Raw genomic sequence first — 14183 nt, forward strand, 5'->3', positions numbered from 1 at the left:
TCTGAATCTGTAGCTAGACTCTTACCCGTATACATGGATGAATGCTTCACAGCACACTGCAACCCCTTTCATTAAATAACACGTCCTGTGTCATTTCTGTTTTGTTTGTACAGCTTGCTTGGCCTGTTGTGTCAAGTCACTCTGGTTCACACTGGCCATGTGTAATGTCATGAGAATCATCTTAAGCTTTAGCCCCCACCCAACTCTGACCATTTTACTCACCCTATCAGAGCTGGTTAGGCTATTTTCATGTTATCAAGAGTGTTGGTGACTGTAACTGTACTCCTGGCAACAATTTAATTATGTTTTTTTTGCCAATGTTTATTGTATTATTATGATAGGGCTCTGAAACCCATAGCCGAATGGCTTCAGACTGAGCATTTCACACTTGAAATGGCTACAGGCAGTGAACTCAAGTTAGGGTTAGGGGTTATATTTCACTTTATATTTTTACTAAGCGCTGTTAGCCGAATTACTTGAAACCATGCTTGAAACGAAGCAAGCCATTCGGCTATATGGAGAAATCATGTGGCACAATGGAATGAGCCACAATTGAAAGTTATGATGTAATTTACAATGCACGGCTGGAATGGGTTAACACTTCTTAGGGCTGAAATCCCGTTAACGGCCAGTGAAAGTGCAGGGCGCCAAATTCAAAACAACAGAAATCTCATAATTAAAATTCCTCAAACATACAAGTATTTTATACCATTTTAAATGTAATCTTGTTGTTAATCCCACCACAGTGTCCAATTTCAAATAGGCTTTACAGCGAAAGCACCACAAACGATTATGTTAGGTCAGCACCTATTCACAGAAAAACGCAGCCATTTTTCCAGCCAAAGAGAGGAGTCACAAAAAGCAGAAATAGAGAGAAAATTAATCACTAACCTTTGATCTTCATCAGATGACACTCATAGGACTTCATGTTACACAATACATGTATGTTTTGTTTGATGAAGTTTATATTTATATCAAAAAATCTCAGTATACATTAGGCGCGTTATGTTCAGTAGTTCCAAAAACATCCGGTCATTTTGCAGAGAGCCACATCAATTTACAGAAATACTCATCATAAATGTTGATGAAAATACAAGTGTTATACATGGAATTAAAGGTATACTTCTCCTTAATGCAACCGCTGTGTCAGATTTCAAAAAAGCTATATGGAAAAAGAAAACCATACTATAATCTGAGAACGGCGCTCAGAGAACAAATACATATATCCGCCATGTTGGAGTAAACAGGAGTCAGAAAAAAATACATTATAAATATTCACTTACCTTTGATGATCGTCATCAGAATGCACTCCCAGGAATCGCAGTTCCACAATAAATGTTTGATTTGTTCGATAATGTCCATAATTTATGTCCAAATAGCTACTTTTGTTAGCGCGTTTGGTAAACAAATCAAAACTCACGAAGCGCGTTCACTAGTTGCAGACTAAATGTCAAAAAGTTCCGTTACAGACCGTAGAACCTTGTCAAACGATGTATGGAATCAATCTTTAGGATGTTTTTAACATAAATCTTCAATAATATTCCAACCGGAGAATTCCTTTGTCTTCAGAAAAGCAAAGGAACGAGAGATACCTCGCAATGCGCGTGACTGCTGCCAGACCTCTGACTCATTCCCCTCTCATTCGGCCCCACTTCACAGTAGAAGCATCAAAGAAGTTTCTAAAGACGGTTGACATCTAGTGGAAGCCTTAGGAAGTACATGATGACCAAATCCCACTGTAACTTCAATAGGGGCTGAGTTGAAAATCGACCAACCTCAGATTTCCCACTTCCTGGTTGGATTTTTTTCTCAGGTTTTTGCCTGCCATGTGAGTTCTGTTACACTCACAGACATAATTTAAACAGTTTTAGAAACTTCAGAGTGTTTTCTATCCACATACTGATCCTATGCATATATTAGCAAATGGGACTGAGGAGCAGGCAGTTTACTCTGGGCACCTTATTCATCCAAGGTACTCAATACTGCCCCCCAGCCATAAGAAGTTATTAAAGCTTACTGTTCGTTAGCTAGTTGACGTTAGATGGCTGGCTCGCTAGCTAACATTATGTTTATGATATGTGTGTAGTAACATTCTCAGAATGCCATTTCACATTGCTAGTTATGGCCTAATATTAGCTTGCTAACTAGCTAACATTGAACCTATTTGGTTAACTTTAGCTAGCTATGAAATTGCTAGTACTCTATGGATTGCTAGTACTCTATGGATTGGGATTATGCTTCATTGTTTGTTTAGCTAGCTAGCTACGTCTTAACAAAAAATCCCCCAAGTTAAAGCTTACTGTTAGCTAGCTAGCTGATGTTAGATGGCTGACTCGTGAGCTAAAATTACGTTTATGATCCGTATGTAGTAATGTTATCTCAGAATGCCATTTCGCATGGCTAGTTACAGCCTATTGGCCTAATAGTTATAGCATAATAGCCTAATGTTAGCTAGCTAACTAGCTAACATTGAACCTATTTGGTTAACTTTAGCTATCTATGACAATCGGTTTGTATTGCTAGGAACATTACTGAATGTATTATGATTCATTGTTTAGCCTGCATGTCTAAACAAAAGACTCCACTTCGCCAGATGTGTGTCTGACGGTGATTACGGCTATCTATTGTATAATAATTCCAAAATATTTGTATCTGGAATTTGTCTTTCAACATCAGTAGAACACGATTGACTCTCCTCCACCAGTCATACAAGGGGAATGGTCTAATGCCTCCCATCAAAATAAGAGCTGGCCCAAGCAAACACAGGTTACACCGGAAGCATGAGGACTTACAGCGAGTGGTGAACTTCATCAACAACTACGCAGAGGATAATGTAATAGTATTACCAGGATGCCACCCAGGACACAAACACTTGGTGGAAAGCTGCTGCCATCCCATGTGACAAAAGCAACGTTGTGGTGTCTCTACAAGGAATCGATGACAACACTTGGTGCAGTGCCTTGCAAAAGTATTCATCCTCCTTGGCAGTTTTCCTATTTTGTTGCATTACAACCTGTAATTTAAATTGATTTTTATTTGGATTTCATGTAATGGACATAAATAAAATCGTCCAAATTGGTGAAGTGAAACAAAATAAATTACTAAAAAAATTCTAAACAATATAAAACGGAAAAGTGGTGCGTGCAAATTTATTCACCCCCTATGCTATGAAGCCCCTAAATAAGATCTGGTTCAACCAATTACATTCAGAAGTAACATAATTAGTTAAATGAATTCCACCTGTGTGCAATCTAAGTGTCACATGTTCTGTCACATGATCTCAGTATATATACACCTGTTCTGAAAGGCCCTAGAGTCTGTAACACCATGAAACAAGGGGCTCCACCAAGCAAGCGGCACCATGAAGACCAAGGAGCTCTCCAAACAGGTCAGGGACAAAGCTATGGAGAAGTGCAAATCAGGGTTTGGTTATAAAAAAAGAAAGAAACTTTGAACATCCCACAGAGCACCATTAAATCCATTATTAAAAAAATGGAAAGAATATGGCACCACAACAAACCTGCCAAGAGAGGGCCGCCCACCAAAACTCACGGACCAAGCAAGGAGGGCATTAATCAGAGAGGCAACAAAGAGACCAAAGATAACCTTGAAGGAGCTGCAAAGCTCCACAGGGGAGACTGGAGTATCTGTCCATAGGACCACTTTAAGCCAACTTCAAGCACGCGCTCGAGCTGGTATATTTCACTGGTCAACCCCAAAGCCAATTCCTCCTTTGGCCTAATTTCTTCCAGTTCTCTGCTGCCAATGACTGGAACAAACTGCAAAAATCACTGAAGCTGGAGACTCATATTCAGGCACCATGTAACGCTCAAAGAGTGTATAGGTGTGGAGTCAGGCGCAGAGAGCAAAAGGATGCAGGAAAAACACGCTTTAATGTCCAGAATAAATCACAGGAACAAAATAGAAAACAATAATGTGAAAAAATAAAGGACAGCGAGAAACCCGAAATGCAAACACAAACCATTCTAACACATACATACGAACAAGCCCGCACAAACAGAAGCGGGCTGAACGAACTTATATAACCCCACCCAAATAACCAAACAAGAAACAGGTGAAACCAATAGACAAAACCAAACGAAGACCGAACAAAGGATCGGTGGCAGCTAGTAGACCGGCGACGACGACCGCTGAGCGCCACCCGAACAAGATGGGGAGTCACCTTCGGTAATATTTGTGACAGTACCCCCCCCCCCCCCTGACGCGCAGCTCCCGCAGCGCGCCGACGCCGGCCTCGGGGACGACCCGGGGGCCGAGGCGCCGGGCGATCCGGATGGAGGCAATGGAACGCTCTCAACATAGATGGATCCAAAATATCCCCCACCGGGACCCAGCACCTCTCCTCCGGACCGTACCCCTCCCAGTCAACGAGGTACTGCAAGCCCCTCACCCGGGGTCTCGAGTCCAGAATAGCTCGTATCGTGTACGCCGGGGACCCCTCGATGTCCAGAGGGGGCGGAGGGACCTCCGGAACCTCACCTTCCTGCATGGGACCAGCTACCACCGGCCTGAGAAGAGACACATGAAACGAGGGGTTAATGCGATAATACAAAGGAAGTAATAATCGATAAAAAACCTTGTTTATTCTCCTCAGGACTTTAAATGGCCCTACACACTGCGGACCCAGCTTCCGGCACGGCAAGCGGAGGGGCAGGTTTCGGGTCGAGAGCCAGACTCTGTCCCCTGGTGCAAACACGGGGGCCTCACTGCGGTGACGGTCAGCAGTCTTCTTCTGCCGTCCACTCGCTTGGCGTAATGACTCCTGGACGGCCCTCCAGGTCTCCTTAGAGCGCTGCACCCACTCCTCCACCGCAGGAGCCTCCGTCTGGCTCTGATGCCATGGTGCCAGGACCAGCTGGTACCCCAACACACACTCAAATGGTGACATGTTGGTAGAGGAGTGAACTTAGTGAGTTCTGGGCCATTTCTGCCCAGGGGATGTATCTCGCCCACTCCCCTGGCCGGTCCTGGCAATACGACCGCAGAAACCTAACCACCTCCTGGTTCACTCTCTCCACCTGCCCATTACTCTCCGGGTGATACCCTGAGGTCAGGCTGACCGAGACCCCCAGGCGTTCCATAAATGCCCTCCACACACGGGAGGTAAACTGGGGACCCCGATCAGAAACTATATCCTCGGGTACCCCTTAGTGCCGGAAGACATGGGTGAAAAGGGCTTCCGCAGTCTGCAGGGCCGTAGGGAGACCGGGCAATGGGATAAGACGGCAGGACTTAGAGAACCGATCCTCAACGACCAGGATCGTTGTGTTCCCCTGAGAGGGGGGAAGGTCAGTAAGAAAATCCACCGATAGATGGGTCCACGGCCGTTGTGGAACGGGGAGGGGTTGTAATTTCCCTCGTGGCAGGTGCCTAGGAGCCTTACTCTGGGCGCACACCGAACAGGAGGAGACATAGATTCGCACATCCCTCACCAAGGTGGGCCACCAGTACTTCCTCCTAAGACCTCGCACTGTCCTAGAAATACCTGGGTGACCCGACGAGGGTAGACTATGAGCCCATCGAATCAATTGATCACGAACAGCGAGCGGCACGTACCTACGACCCTCCGGAACCTGTGCGCAGGTTCCTTCCTTAGCGCCCGCTCGATGTCCGCGTCCACCTCCCATACTACTGGTGCTACCAGCTTAGCCGCCGGAATGATGGGAGTAGGATCGATGGACCGCGCGTCGGCCTTAGTGTTGAGGGAACCTGGTCGATACGATATAGTAAAACGAAATCTAGTGAAATACATGGCCCACCTTGCCTGACGAGGATTCAGTCTCCTAGCTGATCGGATATAGTCCAGGTTACGGTGATCAGTCCAGATAAGGAAAGGGTGCTTAGCCCCCTCAAGCCAGTGTCTCCACACCTTCAGGGCCTTAACCATAGCCAACAATTCCCTGTCCCCCACATCATAATTCCGCTCCGCCGGCCCGAGCTTCTTCGAAAAAAAGGCACAGGGGCGGAGCTTCGGTGGCGCACTCGAGCGCTGTGAGAGCACCGCTCCAACCCCAGCCTCGGATGCGTCCACCTCTACTATGAACGCCAAAGAAGGGTCCGGATGCGCCAACACCGGTGTCTCAGTGAACAGCGCCTTCAACCTACGGAAAGCTCCGTCCGCCTCTGCTGACCACTGCAAACGCACCAGCCCCCCCTTCAGCAGTGAGGTAATAGGAGCTGCTACCTGACCAAAACCCTGGATAAACCTCCGGTAGTAATTGGCAAACCCTAAGAACCGCTGCACCTCCTGTACCGTGGTCGGAGTCGGACAATTACGCACGGCCTTGACGCGGTCACCCTCCATTACCACCCCCGAGTTGGAAATGCGATAACCCAGGAAGGAAACGGCTCGTTTGGAAAACTCACATTTCTCCGCCTTCACGTACAGGTCATGCTCCAGCATGCTCCAGCGCACCAGAGACACATGCGCAGTACATGTAGCGGAGTAGATCAAAATATCCTCAATATACACTACCACACCCTGTCCGTGCAGGTCTCTGAGAATCTCATCCACGAAGGATTGAAAGATAGCTGGAGCATTTTTTAACCCGTATGGCATGACGAGGTACTCATAATGGCCAGATGTAGTGCTAAATGCAGTTTTCCACTCATCTCCCTCCCAAATACGCACCAGATTATACGCACTCCTGAGATCCAGTTTCGTGAAGAACTGCGCTCCGTGAAATGATTCCACTGCCGTAGAAATGAGAGGTAGTGGGTAACTAAAACCCACCGTGATGGAATTTAGACCTCGATAATCAATACACTGACGCAAACCACCATCATTTTTCTTCACAAAAAAGAAACTCGAGGAGACGGGTGACATGGAGGGCCGAATGTACCCCTGTCCCAGAGCTTCGGTGACATATGTCTCCATAGCCAACGTCTCCTCCTGGGATAAAGGATACACATGACTCCTGGGGAGTGCAGCGTTTACCTGGAGGTTTATCACGCAATCCCCCTGTCGATGGGGTGGTAATTGGGTCGCCTTCTTTTTACTGAAAGCGATAGCCAAATCGGCATACTCAGCGGGAATGCGCACGGTGGAAACCTGGTCTGGACTCTCCACCGTTGTCACACCGATGGAAACCCCTACACACCTGCCTGAACACTCATCAGACCACCCCTGGAGAGTTCCCTGTTTCCACGAAATCGTTGGATTGTGAATAGCCAGCCAGGGAATCCCCAGCACCACCGGAAACGCAGGTGAATCGATAAGGAACAGACTAATTCGCTCCTTATGATTCCCCTGCGTAATCATCTCCAAAGGAATTGTGGCTTCCCTGACCAGCCCTGACCCTAATGGTCGACTATCTAAAGAGTGCACGGGAAAAAGGGGGTCTACTTTTACTAACGGAATCCTCAACCTCTGAGCGAGTCCGCGATCTATAAAGTTCCCAGCTGCGCCTGAATCTACTAGCGCCTTATGCTGGAGAGAGGGAAAAAAATTTAAGGAAACAAATAAAAACATGTGACCAACAAGAAACTCTGGGAGAGTGTGGTGCTTACTCACCTGGGGTGACTGAGGAGTGTTCTGCCTGCCTGCTCGAATCCCAGATGAACTCCTCCAGCACCGACCTGAAGTGTGCCCTCTCCGGCCACAACTGGTGCAGGAGGAGCCTCCTCCTCCGATCTCCCTAGACGCGGCCCCTCCTAGCTCCATCGGGATAGGAGCGGGAGGGTCAGGAGGTGGAACTAACAGGACCCTTTCAGAACGTCCGCGAGCAGCTACCAGATGGTCTAACCGGATCGACAGGTCTATCAGTTCATCCAGGCTAAGCGTAGTGTCCCGACAGGCCCGCTCCCTGCGGACGTCCTCTCTCAGGCTACACCTGTAATGGTCTTATCAGGGCCCTGTCGTTTCACCCTGCTCCAGCGGCCAAGGTCCAGAAATCCAGCGCGAAGTCCTGCGCGCTCCTCGTCCCCTGCCTGAGATGGAACAACCTCTCACCCGTCGCTCGGCCCTCCGGAGGGTGATCGAACACGGCCCGGAAACGGCGGGTGAACTCCGGGTAGTTGCCCCTCGCTGAGTCGGGCCCGTTCCAGACAGCATTGGCCCACTCCAGGGCTCTACCCGTAAGGCAAGTGACGAGGACACTCACGCTCTCCTTGTCCGAGGGAGCCGGCCGAACAGTGGCCAGGTAGAGGTCTAGTTGCAGCAGGAATCCCTGGCACCCCGCCGCTGCTCCATCGTACTCCCTTGGAGGCGTAATGCGTAGAGCGCTGGAACCAGATCCCGCTGGGGGAGATGGTAGAGTTGCTGGTGGGAGGGTAGGTGGGGTAGTAGGGAGACCACTCCTCTCCCAATGATCCATCCTCTCCATCATTTGATCCATCGCTGATCCGATGCGATGGAGGATGGACGTGTGATGAAGGACTCTCTCCTCCATCGTGGGAAGAGGGGTGGTCGCTGCTCCTGCTGAATCCATATTAAGGTGCGGGCTTCTGTAACGCTCAAAGAGTGTATAGGTGTGGAGTCAGGCGCAGAGAGCAAAAGGATGCGGGAAAAACACGCTTTAATGTCCAGAATAAATCACAGGAATAAAATAGAAAACAATAATGTGAAAAAATAAAGGACAGCGAGAAACCCGAAATGCAAACACAAACCACTCTAACACATACATACGAACAAGCCCGCACAAACAGAAGCGGGCTGAACAAACTTATATAACCCCACCCAAATAACCAAACAAGAAACAGGTGAAACCAATAGACAAAACCAAACGAACACAGAACAAAGGATCGGTGGCAGCTAGTAGACCGGCGACGACGACCGCCGAGCGCCACCCGAACAAGAAGGGGAGTCACCTTCGGTAATATTTGTGACACACCAGCTGTCAGAGCAGCTCACAGATCACCTCACCTGTACATAGCCATCTGTAAATAGCCCATCCAACTACCTCATCCCCATGCTGTTATTTATTTTATTTATTTTGCTCCTTTGCACCCCAGTACCACACACTCATCTTCTGCACATCTATCACTCCAGTGTTTAATTGCTATTTTGTAATTATTTTGCCACTATGGCCTATTTATTGCGCACACTGTATATAGATTTTTCTATTGTAATATTGACTGTATGTTTGTTTATTCCATGTACCATCCCCACAGTGAAGAATGGTGGTGGAAGCATCATGCTGTGGGGATGTTTTTCATCGGCAGGGACTGGAAACTGGTCAGAATTGAAGGAATGATGGATGGAGCTAAATACAGGGAAATTCTTGAGGGGAACCTGTTTCAGTCTTCCAGAGTTTTGAGACTGGGACCGAGATTCACCTTCCAGCAGGACAAATGACCCTAAGCATACTGCTAAAGCAGCACTCGAGTGGTTTAAGGGAAAACATTTAAATGTATTGGAATGGTCTAGTCAAAGGCCAGACCTCAATCCAATTTTGCCTTGAAGAATGGGCAAAAAATCCCAGTGGCCAGATGTGCCAAGTTTATAGAGACATACCCCAAGAGACTTGCAGCTGTAATTGCTGCAAAAGGTGGCTCTACAAAATATTGACTGGGGGGGTGAATAGTTATACACGCTCAAGTTTTCTGTATTTTTGTATTATTTCTTGTTTGTTTCACAATAAAAAATATTTTACATCTTCAAAGTGATACAAACCCTTCCAAAATCCATTTTAATTCCAGGTTGTAACACTACTTTTATTGATCTCACATAATTTTTTTTGTTATTTCCTCTTTCACAACTTTGATGCTCTGGAGCCTGGTGTTGTTGTAGCCAAGGAGCGTTCGGACTCAGTCCAGGTTTCAGCTGCTGCGCAACGCTGACATCCTTCCTTCCATAGATGGCCTGCTTGTACAAGCACCACCTGGACCGGACACAGCTAGACAAACTTATCTTTTTGAGAAGATCAGGTAGTTTTGTGGCGAAGTGTCATGCCCGCTGCCGCACTTCCCCCCTTGCGCTCGAGGGCGCCAGCTTCCCCAGCATTATGCACTCCTGCCACCATCATTACGCAAACCTGCCTTCCCCCATTTTATTTTATTTTACCTTTATTTAACTAGGCAAGTCAGTCAAGAACAAATTCTTATTTTCAATGACGGCCTAGGACCAGTGAGTTATCTGCCTGTTCAGGGGCAGAACGATAGATTTGTACCTTGTCAGTTAGGGGATTTGAACTTGCAACCTTCCGGTTACTAGTCCAACGCTCTAACCACTAGGCTACCCTGCCGCCCCATCACGTGCATCAGAAATTATTGGACTCACCTGGACTCAGTCACCTCTGTCATTACCTCCCCAATATCTGTCTGTTCCCCCGCTCTGTTCCCCGCTTCAGCATTGATTGTCGGATGTCGTTGTTTGGACCGTGTGCTGACGCTGTGCCTGTCTTGTTTCATGTCTGGTCCTTATTAAATGTTGACTCCCCGTACATGCTTTTCATCTCCAGCATCGGTCCTTACAGAATGCAGCAGCCTTCTAACGAAGCATCGGGGAGTGGTGGCGTTCCGGTTGGTGGTGACGTCGGGTCCAAGGGCCGCCGCCATCGGGCTTCCACGCCTTAACCTCTCGAGCCAGCTTTCTTGTCCCCATTGACTCGGCAGGCACCCATGCTATCCCACGTCAGGCCTCAGCTGGATCGCCAGGGTTTTACTCCTCAGCCGGCTCACCAGGTTGTCTACGCTTCAGCTGGCTCATCAATCTTAGTCCTGTATTGATGCTTTGCATGTTTGGTGGTTTGTAAGAGGTCATAGCGGGATTGCTTATAAGCTTCCAGGTTAAAGTCCCGCTCCTTGAAAGCGGCAGCTGTACCATCTAACTCAGTGCAGATGTTGCCTGTAATCCATGGCTTCTGGTTGGGGTATGTACGTACAGTCACTATGGGGACCACGTCATCGATGCACTTATTGATGAAGCCAGTGACCGATGTGGTGTACTCCTCCTCAATGCCATCAGAAGAATCCCGGGACATATTCCAGTCTGTGCTAGCAAAACAGTCCTGTAGCTTAGCATCTGCTTCATCTGACCACTTTCTTATTGAGCAGGAATCAGGCAGGAATCAGGAGGATATAATTATGGTGAGAATTGCCAAATGGAGGGTGAGGGAGAGCTTTTATGTGTCTCTGTGTGTGGAGTAAAGGTGGTCTAGTTTTTTCCCTCTGGTTGTACATTTAACATGCTCGTAGAAATTAGGTAAAACGTATTTGAGTTTCCATGCATTAAAGTCCCTGGCCACTAGGAGGGCTGCCCCTGGATTAGCATTTCCCTGTTTGCTTATGGCTGTATACAGCTCATTGAGTGTGGCCTTAGTGCCAGCATCGGTTTGGTGGTATATAGACAGGGACGGAAAATACAGATGAAAACTCTCTTGGTAAATTGTGTGGTCTACAGCTTATCATGAGATACTCTACCTCAGGCGAGCAATACCTAGACTTCCTTAGATTCTGTGCACAAGCTGTTGTTTACAAATATACATAGACCGCTACCCCTTGTCTTACCAGAGGCCGCTGTTCTATCCGACAGAAAAAGTTTAAAACCCCCCAGCTGTATGTTATTCATGTCGTCGTTCAGCCTCGACTCTGTGAAACATAAGATATTATATTATTCCTCCAGTACGGGGTGAGTAATCTCTGTCCTGATATGTAGAAGCTATTTTCGGTCATAAGACACAGTGACAGGGTACGGCAACTGCTCCGCCCACAACCGTAAGGCTCTCCAGAGGGTAGTGAGGTCTGCACAACGCATCACCGGGGGCAAACTACCTGCCCTCCAGGACACCTACACCACCCGATGTCACAGGAAGGTCATAAAGATCATCAAGGACAACAACCACCCGAGCCACTGCCTGTTCACCCCGCTATCATCCAGAAGGCGGGGTCAGTACAGGTGCATCAAAGCTGGGACCGAGAGACTGAAAAACAGCTTCTATCTCAAGGCCATCAGACTGTTAAACAGCCACCACTAACATTGAGTGGCTTCTGCCAGCACACTGACTCAACTCCAGCCACTTTAATAATGGGAATTGATGGGAAATGATGTCTTTAATAATGGGAATTGATGGGAAATTATGTAAAATATATCACTAGCCACTTTAAACAATGCTACCTAATATAATGTTTACATACCCTACATTATTCATCTCATATATATATGTATATACTGTACTCTATATCATCTACTGCATCTTTATGTAATACATGTATCACTAGCCACTTTAACTATGCCACTTTGTTTACATACTCATCTCATATGTATATACTGCACTCAATACCATCTACTGTATCTTGCCTATGCCGCTCTGTACCATCACTCATTCATATATCTTTATGTACATATTCTTTATCCCCTTACACTTGTGTCTATAAGGTAGTAGTTTTGGAATTGTTAGCTAGATTACTTGTTGGTTATTACTGCATTGTCGGAACTAGAAGCACAAGCATTTCGCTACACTCGCATTAACATCTGCTAACCATGTGTATGTGACAAATAAAATTGGATTTGATTTGATTATATACTGCATTCTACTGTATTCTAGTCAATGCCACTACAACATTGCTCATCCTAATATTTATATATTTCTTAATTCCAATCTTTTACTTTTAGATTTGTGTGCATTGTTGTGAATTGCTAGATATTGTTGGAGCTAGGAACACAAGCATTTCACTATAACATCTGCTAAAAATGTGTATGCAACCAATACAATTTTATTTGAAAATATCATAGAATCATGTAGACGTTAAATGTATCTTTACCAGTACAGAGTCTGATAGGATAATGTAGGAAATAGTCGGAATGCCTTTGTCCTAGCAGGTAAAACTGAGAAGCTATGAACTGTCAGTGCTATTTGAGTGGAGGGAGGTTGTGAAGGGATCTCTCATGTCTTTGAGGAGTAAAATTATGGCTTCCTATCTATATTCCGTTAAAGTCACCATTCATGGCCAAAAGCGTGAGGGTAGAGCTGGGCAGCAGGGTGGCAAAATATATCCATCTGAATTGTACTCGCTCAAGCTCCTTCTCTAGCTCTTTGGTGCAACTGACAAGCTGAACATCACCATACTCCAGCACAGCATACTTGAATACATGAGCCCTTGTAATATTGTTATAAGATTGTTATAATATTCTTATAATCTATATACTGTATATTAGCACCATGTCACCAGGTCAAATTCCTGGTACATGTAAATATTATCTGTGATGCTTGTTCTGATTATACAGCCCATTGTACCAAAATGATTTACAAACAGAAGCAAAATCACCATTACAATAACAACACAGTAACATAACAATAGTGTACCGAATCAGCCAACAAATCATGGAAACAACCACACTAGTAAGTCCTAGCAATAATCAGTGGAGTAGGTTTTTAGTGTGTTACTGGCTAAGGGCACAACGCTTATACTGAAACACAACGCTTATACTGAAACATGCCTTATTGCATCATCCATCATGGCTGGATGTGAATAATGTGAAATCAGTATCATCTGCTGTGGGGATTGCCTAGCGTGTAACCTTGCCTTAGTGATTTCTTAGCTTATTATGGCCCACTTCTCATATGAAGTCTGTGATATGTATACTGGCTGAGGCAGCAAACAGAACTGGACTGTCGGAGAGTGTGGTGGAGGTGAGGGTCATTAGTGTTCTGTTTTGTATTCTGTGAACATAAGAAATGGTTTTGTGTTTTGTAATATCTCCCTGGGTTCTGGGCAAAACATTTGTCTTAAGACTACTTCCTATGGCCTTACTGATGATTCACCTTTTATATAAGACATTAATTGAATGCATCCTAACCTTCTGCTCCCTTGGGTGGTATGGTTCGGCAGTGTCAAGACACAAAGCATCCCGTCACTCTACAAATCAAGAACCATCCATAAATCCAGACAATTTTACTAAGACCAGTACCAACTCCTGCTGTCAGGTCGAATGTTCAAAACCCCACTCTGTAGAACACACAGGGCACACAAGTAATTCATATCAACCAGCATCAGGTTCCTAAATCCAGGAAGACTAAACCGTAACTCACCACCTACAGTACACCTCTATCTATTTGTCTGTCTGACCTTGTCTTGGGAAGTATGTCCTGTGATATTTATGTTGTATTTAAGTGAAGTGTTGAATGTTCTGTGATGTGTTACGTGTGCCATTATTCCCAAACAAATGCCGTTATGGAACAATGAAGTATTCATGCATTGTTGTCTGGCTTTTGGATTCCCTC

Source organism: Oncorhynchus mykiss, chromosome 1, assembly GCF_057628025.1.
Source record: "Oncorhynchus mykiss isolate SJ-2025 chromosome 1, ASM5762802v1, whole genome shotgun sequence".
Lineage (NCBI taxonomy): Eukaryota > Metazoa > Chordata > Actinopteri > Salmoniformes > Salmonidae > Oncorhynchus > Oncorhynchus mykiss.